General features: G+C 39.1%; 1 pseudogene; it reads left to right on the forward strand.

Annotated features, from left to right (window-relative positions):
- Positions 1-3,177: 3,177 nt before the first annotated feature.
- On the forward strand, positions 3,178-11,985 carry LOC136155159 (uncharacterized; annotated as a pseudogene).
- The last annotated feature ends 213 nt before the right edge of the window (positions 11,986-12,198 follow it).

Genomic DNA, 12,198 nt, shown 5'->3' on the forward strand with positions numbered 1-12,198 from the left:
ACCTAGAAGTTTTATTAGCAGTGCTGAATAGTTGGAGAAGTCCTGAGACTACAGGAAGAATAAAACTGAAATCCAGAGGCAGGAGATTTAAGCCCAAAACCGGAGAACACCAGAAAACTCCTGACTACATGGAACTTTAAGTAATAAGAGACCGTCCAAAAACCTTCATATCTACACTGAAACCAACAACCACCCAAGAGCCAACAAGTTTTAGAGCAAGACATACCACACAAATTCCCCAGCAACGCAGGAACATAGCCCTGAAAGTCAACATACAGACTGCCCAAAGTCACACCTAACACATAGACCCATCTCAAAACTCATTATTGGGCACTCCATTGCTCTTCAAAGAGAAGAAATCAAGTTCCATGCTCCAGAACACTGACACAAGCTTCCTTAACTAGGAAACCTTGACAAGCCAACTGTCCAACCCCACCCACCGGGTAAAAACTCCACAATAAAAAGGAACCACAGACCTCCAGAATACAGAAAGCCCATTCCAGACACAGCAATCTAAACAAGATGAAAAGGCAGAGAAATACCCAACAGGTAAAGGAACATGACAAGTGCCCACCAAATCAAACAAAAGAGGAGGAGATAGGGAATCTATCTGAAAAAGAATTTAGAATAATGATAATAAAAATGATCCAAAATCTTGAAAACAAAATGGAGTTACAGATAAATAGCCTGGAGACAAAGATTGAAAAGATGCAAGAAATGTTTAATAAAGACCTAGAAAAAATAAAAGAGAATCAATTAAAAATGAATAATGCAATGAATGAGATCAAAAACACTCTGGAGGGAACCAAGAGTAGAATAACGTAGACAAAAGATAGGATAAGTGAGGTAGAAGATAGAATGGTGGAAATAAATGAAGCAGAGAGGAAAAAAGAAAAAAGGATCAAAAGAAATGAGGACAACCTCAGGGACCTCTGGGACAATGTGAAACGCCCAACATTTGAATCATAGCAGTCCCAGAAGAAGAAGACAAAAAGAAAGGCCATGAGAAAATACTCGAGGAGATAATAGCTGAAAACTTCCCTAAAATGAGGAAGGAAATAGCCACCCAAGTCCAAGAAACCCAGAGAGTCCCAAACAGGATAAACCCAAGGCGAAACACTCCACAACACATATTAATCAAATTAACAAAGATCAAACACAAAGAACAAATACTAAAAGCAGCAAGGGAGAAACAACAAATAACACACAAAGGGATTCCCATAAGGATAAGAGCTGATCTATCAATAGAAACCCTCCAGGCCAGAAAGGAATGGCAGGACATAATAAAAGTAATGAAAGAGAATAATCTACAACCTAGATTACTGTACCCAGCAAGGATCTCATTCAGATATGAAGGAGAATTCAAAAGCTTTACAGACAAGCAAAAGCTGAGAGAATTCAGCACCACCAAACCAGCTCTTCAACAAATGCTAAAGGATATTCTCTAGACAGGAAATGCAGAAAGGTTGTATAAACGTGAACCCAAAACAACAAAGTAAATGGCAATGGGACCACACCTATCAATAATTACCTTAAATGTAAATGGGTTGAATGCCCCAACCAAAAGACAAAGATTGGCTGAATGGATGCAAAAACAAGACCCCTATATATGCTGTCTACAAGAGACCCACCTCAAAACCAGAGACACATACAGACTAAAAGTGAAGGGCTGGAAAAAAATATTTCACGTAAACGGAGACCAAAAGAAAACAGGAGTCACAATACTCATATCAGATAAAATAGACTTTCAAATAAAGGATGTGAAAAGAGACAAAGAAGGACACTACATAATGATCAAAGGATCAATCCAAGAAGAAGATATAACAATTATAAATATATATGCACCCAACATAGGAGCACCGCAATATGTATGGCAAACGCTAATGAGTATGAAAGAGGAAATTAATAGTAACACAATAATAGTGGGAGACTTTAATACCCCACTCACAGCTATGGATAGATCAACTAAACAGAAAATCAACAAGGAAACACAAACCTTAAATGATACAATGTACCAGCTAGGCCTAATTGATATCTATAGGACATTTCACCCCAAAACAATCAATTTCACCTTTTTCTCAAGTGCACACGGAACCTTCTCCAGAGTAGATCACATCCTGGGCCATAAATCTGGTCTTGGAAAATTCAGAAAAATTGAAATCATTCCAGTCATCTTTTCTGACCACAGTGCAGTAAGATTAGATCTCAATTACAGGAAAAAAATTGTTAAAAATTCAAACATATGGAGGCTAAATAACACGCTTCTGAATAACCAGCAAATCATAGAAGAAATCAAAAAAGAAATCAAAATATGTATAGAAATGAATGAAAATGAAAACACAACAACCCAAAAACCTATAGGACACTGTAAAAGCAGTGCTAAGGGGAAGGTTCATAGCATTACAGGCTTACATCAAGAAACAAGAAAAAAGCCAAATAAATGACCTAACTCTACACCTAAAGCAATTAGAGAAGGAAGAAATGAAGAACCCCAGGGTCAGCAGAAGGAAAGAAATCTTAAAAATTAGGGCAGAAATAAATGCAAAAGAAACTAAAGAGACCATAGCAAAAATCAACAAAGCTAAAAGCTGGTGTTTTGAAAAAATAAACAAAATTGACAAACCATTAGCAAGACTCATTAAGAAACAAACTGAGAAGAACCAAATTAACAAAATTAGAAATGAAAAGGGTGAGATCACAACAGACAACACTGAAATCCAAAGGATCATAAGAGACTACTACCAGCAGCTCTATGCCAATAAAATGGACAACTTGGATGAAATGGACAAATTCTTAGAAAAGTATAACTTTCCAAAACTGAACCAGGAAGAAATATAAGATCTTAACAGAACCATCACAAGCAAGGAAATTGAAACTGTAATCAAAAATCTTCCAGGAAACAAAAGCCCAGACCAGATGACTTCACAGCTGAATTCTACCAAAAATTTAGAGAAGAGCTAACACCTATCTTACTCAAACTCTTCCAGAAAATTGCATAAGAAGGTAAACTTCCAAACTCATTCTATGAGGCCACCATCACCCTAATTCCAAAACCAGACAAAGATGCCACAAAAAAAGAAAACTACAGGCCAATATCACTGATGAACATAGATGCAAAAATCCTTAACAAAATTCTAGCAAACAGAATCCAACAGCATATTAAAAAAATCATACACCATGACCAAGTGGGCTTTATCCCAGGAATGCAAGGATTCTTTAATATCTGCAAGTCAATTAATGTAATGCACCACATTAACAAATTGAAAGATAAAAACCATATGATTGTCTCAATAGATGCAGAGAAAGCCTTTGAGAAAATTCAACACTCATTTATGATTAAAACTCTCCAGAAAGCAGGAGTAGAGGGAACATACCTCAACATAATAAAAGCTATATATGACAAACCCACAGAAAGCATCACCCTCAATGGTGAAAAATTGAAAGCATTTCCCTTGAAATCAGGAACAAGACAAGGGTGCCCACTCTCACCACTACTATTCAACATAGTTTTGGAAGTGTTGGCCACAGCGATCAGAGCAGAAAAAGAACTAAAAGGAATCCAGATAGGAAAAGAAGAAGTGAAACTCTCGCTGTTTGCAGATGACATGATCCTCTATATAGAAAGCCCTAAAGACTCTTCCAGAAAATTACTAGAGCTAATCAATGAATATAGTAAAGTTGCAGGTTACAAAATTAACACACAGAAATCCCTTGCATTCCTATGTACTAACAATGAAAAAACAGAAAGAGAAATTAAGGAAACAATACCATTCACCATTGCAACAAAAAGAATAAAGTACTTAGGAGTATATCTACCTAAAGAAACAAAAGACCTATACATAGAAAACTATAAAACACTGATGAAAGAAATCAAAGAGGTCACAAACAGATGGAGAAACATACCGTGTTCATGGATTGGAAGAATCAATATTGTCAAAATGGCTATTCTACCCAAAGCAATCTATAGATTCAATGCAATCCCTATCAAGCTACCAACGGTATTTTTCACAGAACTAGAACAAATAATTTCACAATTTGTATGGAAATACAAAAAACCTCGAAAAGCCAAAGTAATCTTGAGAAAGAAGAATGGAACTGGAGGAATCAACCTGCCTGACTTCAGACTCTACTACAAAGCCACAGTCATCAAGACAGTATGGTACTGGCACAAAGACAGAAATATAGATCAATGGAACAGAATAGAAATCCCAGAGATAAATCCACGAACCTATGGACACCTTATCTTTGACAAAGGAGGCAAGGATATACAATGGAAAAAAGGCAACCTCTTTAACAAGTGGTGCTGGGAAAACTGGTTAACCACTTGCGAAAGAATGAAACTAGAACACTTTCTAACACCATACACAAAAATAAACTCAAAATGGATTAAAGATCTAAATGTAAGACCAGAAACTATAAAACTCCTAGAGGAGAACATAGGCAAAACACTCTCCGACATAAATCTCAGCGGGGTCCTCTATGACCCACCTCCCAGAATATTGGAAATAAAAGCAAAACTAAACAAATGGGACCTAATGAAACTTAAAAGCTTCTGCACTACAAAGGAAACTATAAGTAAGGTGAAAAGACAGCCCTCAGATTGGGAGAAAATAATAGCAAATGCAGAAACAGACAAAGGATTAATCTCAACAATATACAAGCAACTCCTGCACCTCAATTCCAGAAAAATAAATGACCCAATCAAAAAATGGGCCAAAGAACTGAACAGACATTTCTCCGAAGAAGACATACAGATGGCTAACAAACACATGAAAAGATGCTCAACATCACTCATTATTAGAGAAATGCAAATCAAAACCACAATGAGGTACCATTACACACCAGTCAGAATGGCTGCTATCCAAAAGTCTACAAGCAATAAATGCTGGAGAGGTGTGGAGAAAAGGGAACCCTCTTACACTGTTGGTGGGAATGCAAACTAGTACAGCCACTATGGAAAACAGTGTGGAGATTTCTTTAAAAACTGGAAATAGAACTGCCATATGACCCAGCAATCCCACTTCTGGGCATACACACCGAGGAAACCAGATCTGAAAGAGACACGTGCACCCCAATGTTCATCGCAGCACTGTTTATAATAGCCAGGACATGGAAGCAGCCTAGATGCCCACCAGCAGATGAATGGATAAGGAAGCTGTGGTACATATACACCATGGAATATTACTCAGCCATTAAAAAGAATTCATTTGAATCAGTTCTAATGAGATGGATGAAACTGGAGCCCATTATACAGAGTGAAGTAAGCCAGAAAAATAAAGAACATTACAGCATACTAACACATATATATGGAATTTAGAAAGATGGTAATGATAACCCTATATGCAAAACAGAAAAAGTGACACAACAGTACAGAACAGACTTTTGAACTCTATGGGAGAAGGTGAGGGTGGGATGTTTCAGAAGAACAGCATGTATATTATCTATTGTGAAACAGATCACTAGCCCACGTGAGATGCATGAGACGAGTGCTCGCGCCTGGTCCACTTGGAGGACACAGAGGAGTCGGGTGAAGAGGGAGGTGGGAGAGGGGATCGGGATGGGGAATACATATAACTCTATGGCTGATTCGTGTCAATGTATGTCAAAACCCACTGAAATGTTGTGAAGTAATTGGCCTCCAACTAATAAAATAAAATTTAAAAAAAAAATAAATAAATAAATAAAAACTTTAAACTTAAAAAAAAAAAAAAAAAAAAGAAGTATATTCTCCTCTGGTTGGGTGGAGTGTTCTATAGCTGATAATTAAATCCTACTGGTTAATGGTGTTATTGAGTTCTATATATCTGCTGATTTTCTGGCAAGTTATTCTACCGGTTGTTGAGAGAGGAATATTGAAGTATTGAACTATATTTCTAGATTTGTCTCTTTTCTTTTTAGTTTTAATTTTTGTTCCACTTATTTTTCAGCTCTGTTAGTTGGTACATATACATTTAGGATTACTATTTCTTCTCAGTAAATTATCCTCTTCATCAGTCGATAATGTTTCTGTCTCTGGTTATTTTCTTTGTTCAGGAGTCTGTCTACTTTATCTGATGTTAATATAGCCATTACACTTTCCTTTGATTAATGTTTGCATAATACATTTTTTTCCATCCTTTCCATGTCTTATTTGAAATGAATTTCTCCAGGCAGTCATAGTTGGGTCGTGTTTCTTAACCCACTTTTTGTCTGAGCTGTTTTGTCACTGGTGTGTTCAGACCAACTTCTGTGTCTTAGTTTCTGTGTGTAGATCACTTGTTTTTAATGTCTTGATATTTTAGGGCTTAGACTTCCATTTTATTTGATTTTTTTTTCTGCACTTTTTTTTTGTCCCCTATGTTTTTCCTTCTAACCTCCTGTGAGTTATTCAACATTTTCTAGGATTACACTTCATTTTTCTGCAGTGTTTAGTGGGTGTATGTGTGTGTGTGTGTGTTAGTTGCTCAGTTGTGTCTGACTCTTTGCGACCTCATGGACTGTAGTCTACCGGAATTCTCTAAACAAGAATACTGGAGTGCATAGCCATTCTCTTCTCCAGGGAATCGTGTCAACCCAGGGACTGAACCCGAGTCTCCCGCATTGTAGGAAGATTCTTTTATGGTCTGAGTGACAAGAGAAGCTCCTGTAGCATGTCAGTCAGTTCAGTTCAGTTGCTCAGTCATGTCCGACTCTTTGCGACCCAATGAATCACAGGACACCAGGTCTCCCCGTCCATCACCAACTCCTGGAGTTTACTCAAACTCATGTCCATTGAGTTGGTGATACCATCCAGCCATCTCATCCTCTGTCGTCCCCTTCTCTTCCTGCCCCCAATCCCTCCCAGCATCAGGGTCTCTTCCAATGAGTCAACTCTTAACACGAGGTGGCCAAAGGATTGGAGTTTCAGCTTCAGCATCAGTCCTTCCAATGAACACCCAGGACTGATTTCCATTAGGATGAACTGGTTGGATCCAAGTCCATCCTTGCAGTCCAAAACACTCTCAAGAGTCTTCTCCAACACCACAGTTCAAAAGCATCAATTCTTTGGTGCTCAGCTTTCTTCACAGTCTAACTCACACATCCATACATGACCACTGGAAAAACCATAGCCTTGACTAGACGAACCTTTGTTGGCAAAGTAATGTCTCTGCTTTTTAATATATCTAGGTTGGTCATAACTTTCCTTCCAAGGAGTAAGCATCTTTTAATTTCATGGCTGCCTATAGCATTTAGATGTGTCTTATTGTATAGCTGTTTTTATATGGTTGCTCCAGTTATTGCAGTTACATAACACAGTGTATTGGTAATATTATTTTACCTATTTGAATGTAATGTATAAGTATTGCCTCCCTTTACACTTATTTATTCTCCCCATTCATAAAATAATTTTCTTTAGTATTTCCTCCATGTGTGTCTAGAGCCTCATTAGACAGTGTTATAATTTTTCCCACATATATAATTGTATTATTATATATATGTTATTATATAACACATTTAATATGCTATAAAATATTTCCACCAAATATAATTTAGGAAATTCAAGAGGAAAAGTCTATTGTATTTATCCATATTTTTGCTTATTGTATTTTTTATTCCCTCTTGTTGTTTCAAGACTCCTTCCTTTATAATTTTACTTCTGTTTATAGAGCTTCCTTTAGACATAATTTTAGGATAGGTCTTCTGGTGACCACTTTTCTTCATTTTCCTTCAACTGAGAATGTCTGAATTTCACCTTTTTTAGTGAAGGCCTCTGGATTAATGGCTCTTCTCTTTATGCAGTTGAAATATATTGGATTATTTCCTTCTCACTCAGTTAAATCTGGAAACAAAAAATTGTAACACTGTGATTTTATGTTTCATTCTAAAAATTATTTTGTATCCAACACTTAAAAGTTGAAGGATAGCTGACTGATAATGTTATGCTAATTTCTTCTGTAGAGCAAAGTGACTCAGTTATACATATATAGACTTTTTTTTTCTTTTCTTTTCCATTATTATTTACCCCTGGATATTGAATATAGTTCCCTGTGCTATACAGTAACACAGGAAATTTTTAACTCAAAATTCTGTTTTTTTTTTAAATGCCAAATAGTTCAAGGCTGACAACATATGAATCCTCTTCTGTACATAATTATAATGCTTTGAAATTCAACCACAGAAGGGCAGTAAAAAGGTGGGGCATGTTAATGAAAAGTGAACTTCTCTGTAGTTCTCTATTTGGCTTCTGGAGGGCCCTGCTGCCTAAATTGGAAATTGCTTTTCTGTGAAGGATCAAAAGAACCTCACAAAACCCTAGGGTTTAAAGAGATATTCTGACCATTTTTTACACAGTGAGATGTAAAGCATCTCAGACACCAGAGACAGGCATTTTGTTAAGACAGCTTCTCTTCCTAACAACCTCCGTACAATCTCCATCAGAAGAAATATATATCCTTTGTCATTCTTAACTTCAGAGAAACCTGGGTTCAAGTCAGCCAGTCTTCAAACTTGTTTGTGGGGAACCTGTTAGAAAGGAGCTCACTGCCTCTTCCCTGCTCCACTATTACCTTGGTGTTCACCTTGATGCTTGAGATGCTCCTGTTTCTGAGTGAGCATTACTCAGTTTTACTCCTTTGCCCACACATGGAATATTGCTGCATGTTGAATAGAGACTTTTGTTTTAGTTGAGTTCACTGATTCAGCACTGATGTCTCAGCAGGAGCTGGAGCCCAGTCAGTGACCCAGCCTGATGATCACATCACTGTCTCTGAAGGAGCCCGTCTGGAGCTGAAGTGCAACTACTCATCTTCTCTTTCACCATACCTCCTCTGGTACGTGCAGTACCCGGACCAAGGACTCCAGCTTCTTCTGAAGTACGTGTCTGGAGACAATCTTGTTTCAGGCACCAAAGGTTTTGAGACTGAACTTAGGAGGAGTGAGAAGTCCTTCCACCTGAGGACAATACCAGCTCATTGGAAAGACTCGGCCAAGTCCTTCTGTGCTCTGAGTGACACAGTGCCTGGGGCTGCAGGAGGAGCTGAACACAAACCTCCTGGACCCTGTAGCTCAGTCTTTGTTATATTAGGAGGTTGGCATGTTCTGTGAAGGCAAACAGCACAGATAATACAGAATCCTGAAAGTGTTTGGTTCCCATGGGCTTCTTAGATTTTTCTCTTCTTCATTTTTTCTTGTCTTTTCCATTATTTTTTCTTTATCATTTTTCAAAGGAAAGACTTCTGTTTTCTGAAATTTGGCATTTTTCTCCTCTAGAATCAGAATTTTAGGTAAAATGAGGTCATAGAATTTTCAACAAGCTGGAGAAAGCTACTTACTGCTGGGTCATTTGCAATAGTGATGGGCTGAGATATAATAGCTTGAGATTGGACATGTGAGTTGATATTACACAAGTCAGAGAACTTGCTTTACAATATTAATCTCATCTCTCAAGCAAACAAAAAACTTAAGACAATGCCTTATTTCTAAGTGCATTATCTCCAGACTATTTTGCTAGTATCCTAAGAAGCTTCTTTCCTTAAAGGATTTCAACTCTTTGACTAAAGCATTTGGGACTGGTTGAGCTAATTACTGTTGGCACTTAAGGATGTATATGGGTGACCTTTACAAACACAATATAGTGTGAAGCAAAAAAAGTTCTCCTTTATTCATCAGTCTCCATTAATAGGCTTCCCAGGTGGTGCAGTGGTAAAGAATCTGCCTGCTAATGCAGGAGACAAAAGGGCATCCGCCCTCATGAGCAGGAAGATGAGGAGTGCAGTGAAGAGGTGGTTAACTCATTCATATGGGGCAGTTCTTCTGGGTCTGTGTTTATCTTTGGCCAGATATCTCTCTCCTTTCCCCACAGCAGACCTGGTTTAGGACACTCCTGAAAGATGCATGTGCATCATTTTGCCAAGATGGATTCCAGCACAGAGCTTTGTGGGATGCTTGGCATCATGTTATGAGGCGGTGTCACCTCCTTTTTGAGCTCTAAGCAGTCTTTCTGTGCCTGCGCAGTTTTCCTTGCCCTCTTGACCTCAGAAGTGGTCACTTTTTTACTATAGCAGAACTCAGCTCCTGCCGTTAATTATCTTGGTTACTGAGACTAATTAGCATGACAGGCTAATGAATCTGAGAGATGAGGTGTGGGGGCAAGGAGTTTATTCGGAAAGCTGGCTGACCAAGAAGATGGCAGGCTAATGTCTCAAAATAGCCATCTTGTCTGGGTCTGGATGCCAGGTTCTTTTACAGAACAGGGTAGGGGAAGGTGAGGAAACAAATTAAAAAGGCAAAATTAATCTTGTAAACATCTCCTAGAATGGCAAGCCTCAGGCTGGGGATGTATTAATTTCTCCTTTCCTACCATCCACAAGTGGACAGGTCCTGAACAAAAGCCCTTTAGCAGTCAGGCAGAGGGGCTGATTCTCTGAGGCAGCCCATTATGTATGATTATAATAACAAAAGCAATGAAAAGCAAGTCAAAGGAACAGTTTCAACAGGTAGAATTGGTTCTTCCCTCAGTATTTGGAATGTGTAGAGAAAACAAAGCTTGGATTTTACTCTGCTTGACAAATAGCAGCTGTCTAGCCCAGGGGCCCATCTACCTCCTACCTCCAAAATTCATTCTGAGTTTTCATGTGCTCAGTCACTCAGTCGAGTCTTACTCTTTGCCATCCCATAGACTATAGCCGACCAGGCTCCCCTGGCCATAGGATTTTCCAAGCAAGAATACTGGAGCTGATTGCCACTTCCTTCTCCAGGGGAACTTCTGGGCCCAGAGATTGAACCCCCATCTCCTTCATCCCCTGCATTGGCAAGTATATTCTTTACTGCTCCATCCCCTGGAAAACTCTCAAATGGGGGTTAGTAATAATAGAGGAGAATAATTTTGTGTGAAGAAAAGCTAAATCATTATCAGCATATAAGAAGCATGCTTTTTGATGAATATTCCTTTCAATTAATAGCTCTGTCTTATTCCCTGATTCAAGCACTAGACGTTTATGGCCATAATGCAAAATATCTATATTTACATTGATTGTTATTATCTATATCTATGTCATTATCTTTTTCCATAGCTCTCAGGAAAGTCCCCTGGGTCAAAAAGGGAGTCATAAATAGAAGGTAAGATGGAAAATTTTGAAGTATAGATACTAGCTTTTTCTGATTCTTTTCCACATTTATTGCCTAAGATTTATTTATTAATATATATCAGTAGAAAATAGGAACTTCCATTTCACAAGTTCAAAATTATGTATAAGACATTGAATGTCACCTTTTTCCTCCACTCTCACCCTTCTTAACCTGTTCAGTTGAGACCAGAGGGTGGGGCTTCCTGTCACAGAGTGTCCGCTGAGCAGGGTTTGTTGGCTTAGCTGATTGGTTGCAGGAGCTGAAACATCCAGACAAGTCATGACACTCACCACCCAGGGTTTGCTATGTATCTTGTGAATGTTTTCCAGCAACAAGGCAAAGCGTCATGAAAAGGCTAGTGGACACTGTACTGGGGCTTTTGTTTGCCCAGGTTTGCTGTGAGTTGGGGTTGCCCCACAGGGGAATCTGAAGGAATGAGCAGCTTCTCTTTTGTTGAAGGAGGAAGAGGAGCTGACAAGTCCTGCAGAGTTTCTATCCTTATCATTTATAGGGTTGGGGGTATACTTTCTGGGTTTTGCAGGAGCTCTGTGACCCTCTCCTGTGACTGTTTCTCTTTCCTCATCAGGTGTGCGAGGAATGGATGTGGCGCAGAATCCCCCAGCCCTGAGTCTCCAGGAGGGAGCCAGCTCTACTCTGTGGTGTAATTTCTCCACTTTCCCAGACAGTGTGCAGTGGTATCTTCAGAACCCCAGGGGCCACCTCACCCACCTGTTTTCCGTTCCTTCAGGGACAAGGCAGGATGGAAGATTAAATGCCACCACAGTCCCCAAAGAACGCCACAGCTCTCTGCACATTTCCTCTTTGCGGACCACAGACTCGGGCACTTACTTCTGTGCTGCACAGCACGGTGCTCCCCAGGCACCTGCAGCCTCTACATGAACCCTCCTGGGGCTCAGCCCCTCCTCCAGCCTCAGTCACACTGTGGGCCCTAAAGGGCATTTGCAGTGCTTCATGTTACTCACCTGCATCAGGACAGTTTTAACCACAGACACTGTTTGGACTACAGATTACGGACTTTGGTCTTTATCTTTCCTTCTCAACATGTATCTCCTTCTGGACTAGAAACTTCGAACTGGGAACAAGCAGAGTAGT

This window comes from Muntiacus reevesi, unplaced genomic scaffold (assembly GCF_963930625.1).
Source record: "Muntiacus reevesi unplaced genomic scaffold, mMunRee1.1 SCAFFOLD_204, whole genome shotgun sequence".
Lineage (NCBI taxonomy): Eukaryota > Metazoa > Chordata > Mammalia > Artiodactyla > Cervidae > Muntiacus > Muntiacus reevesi.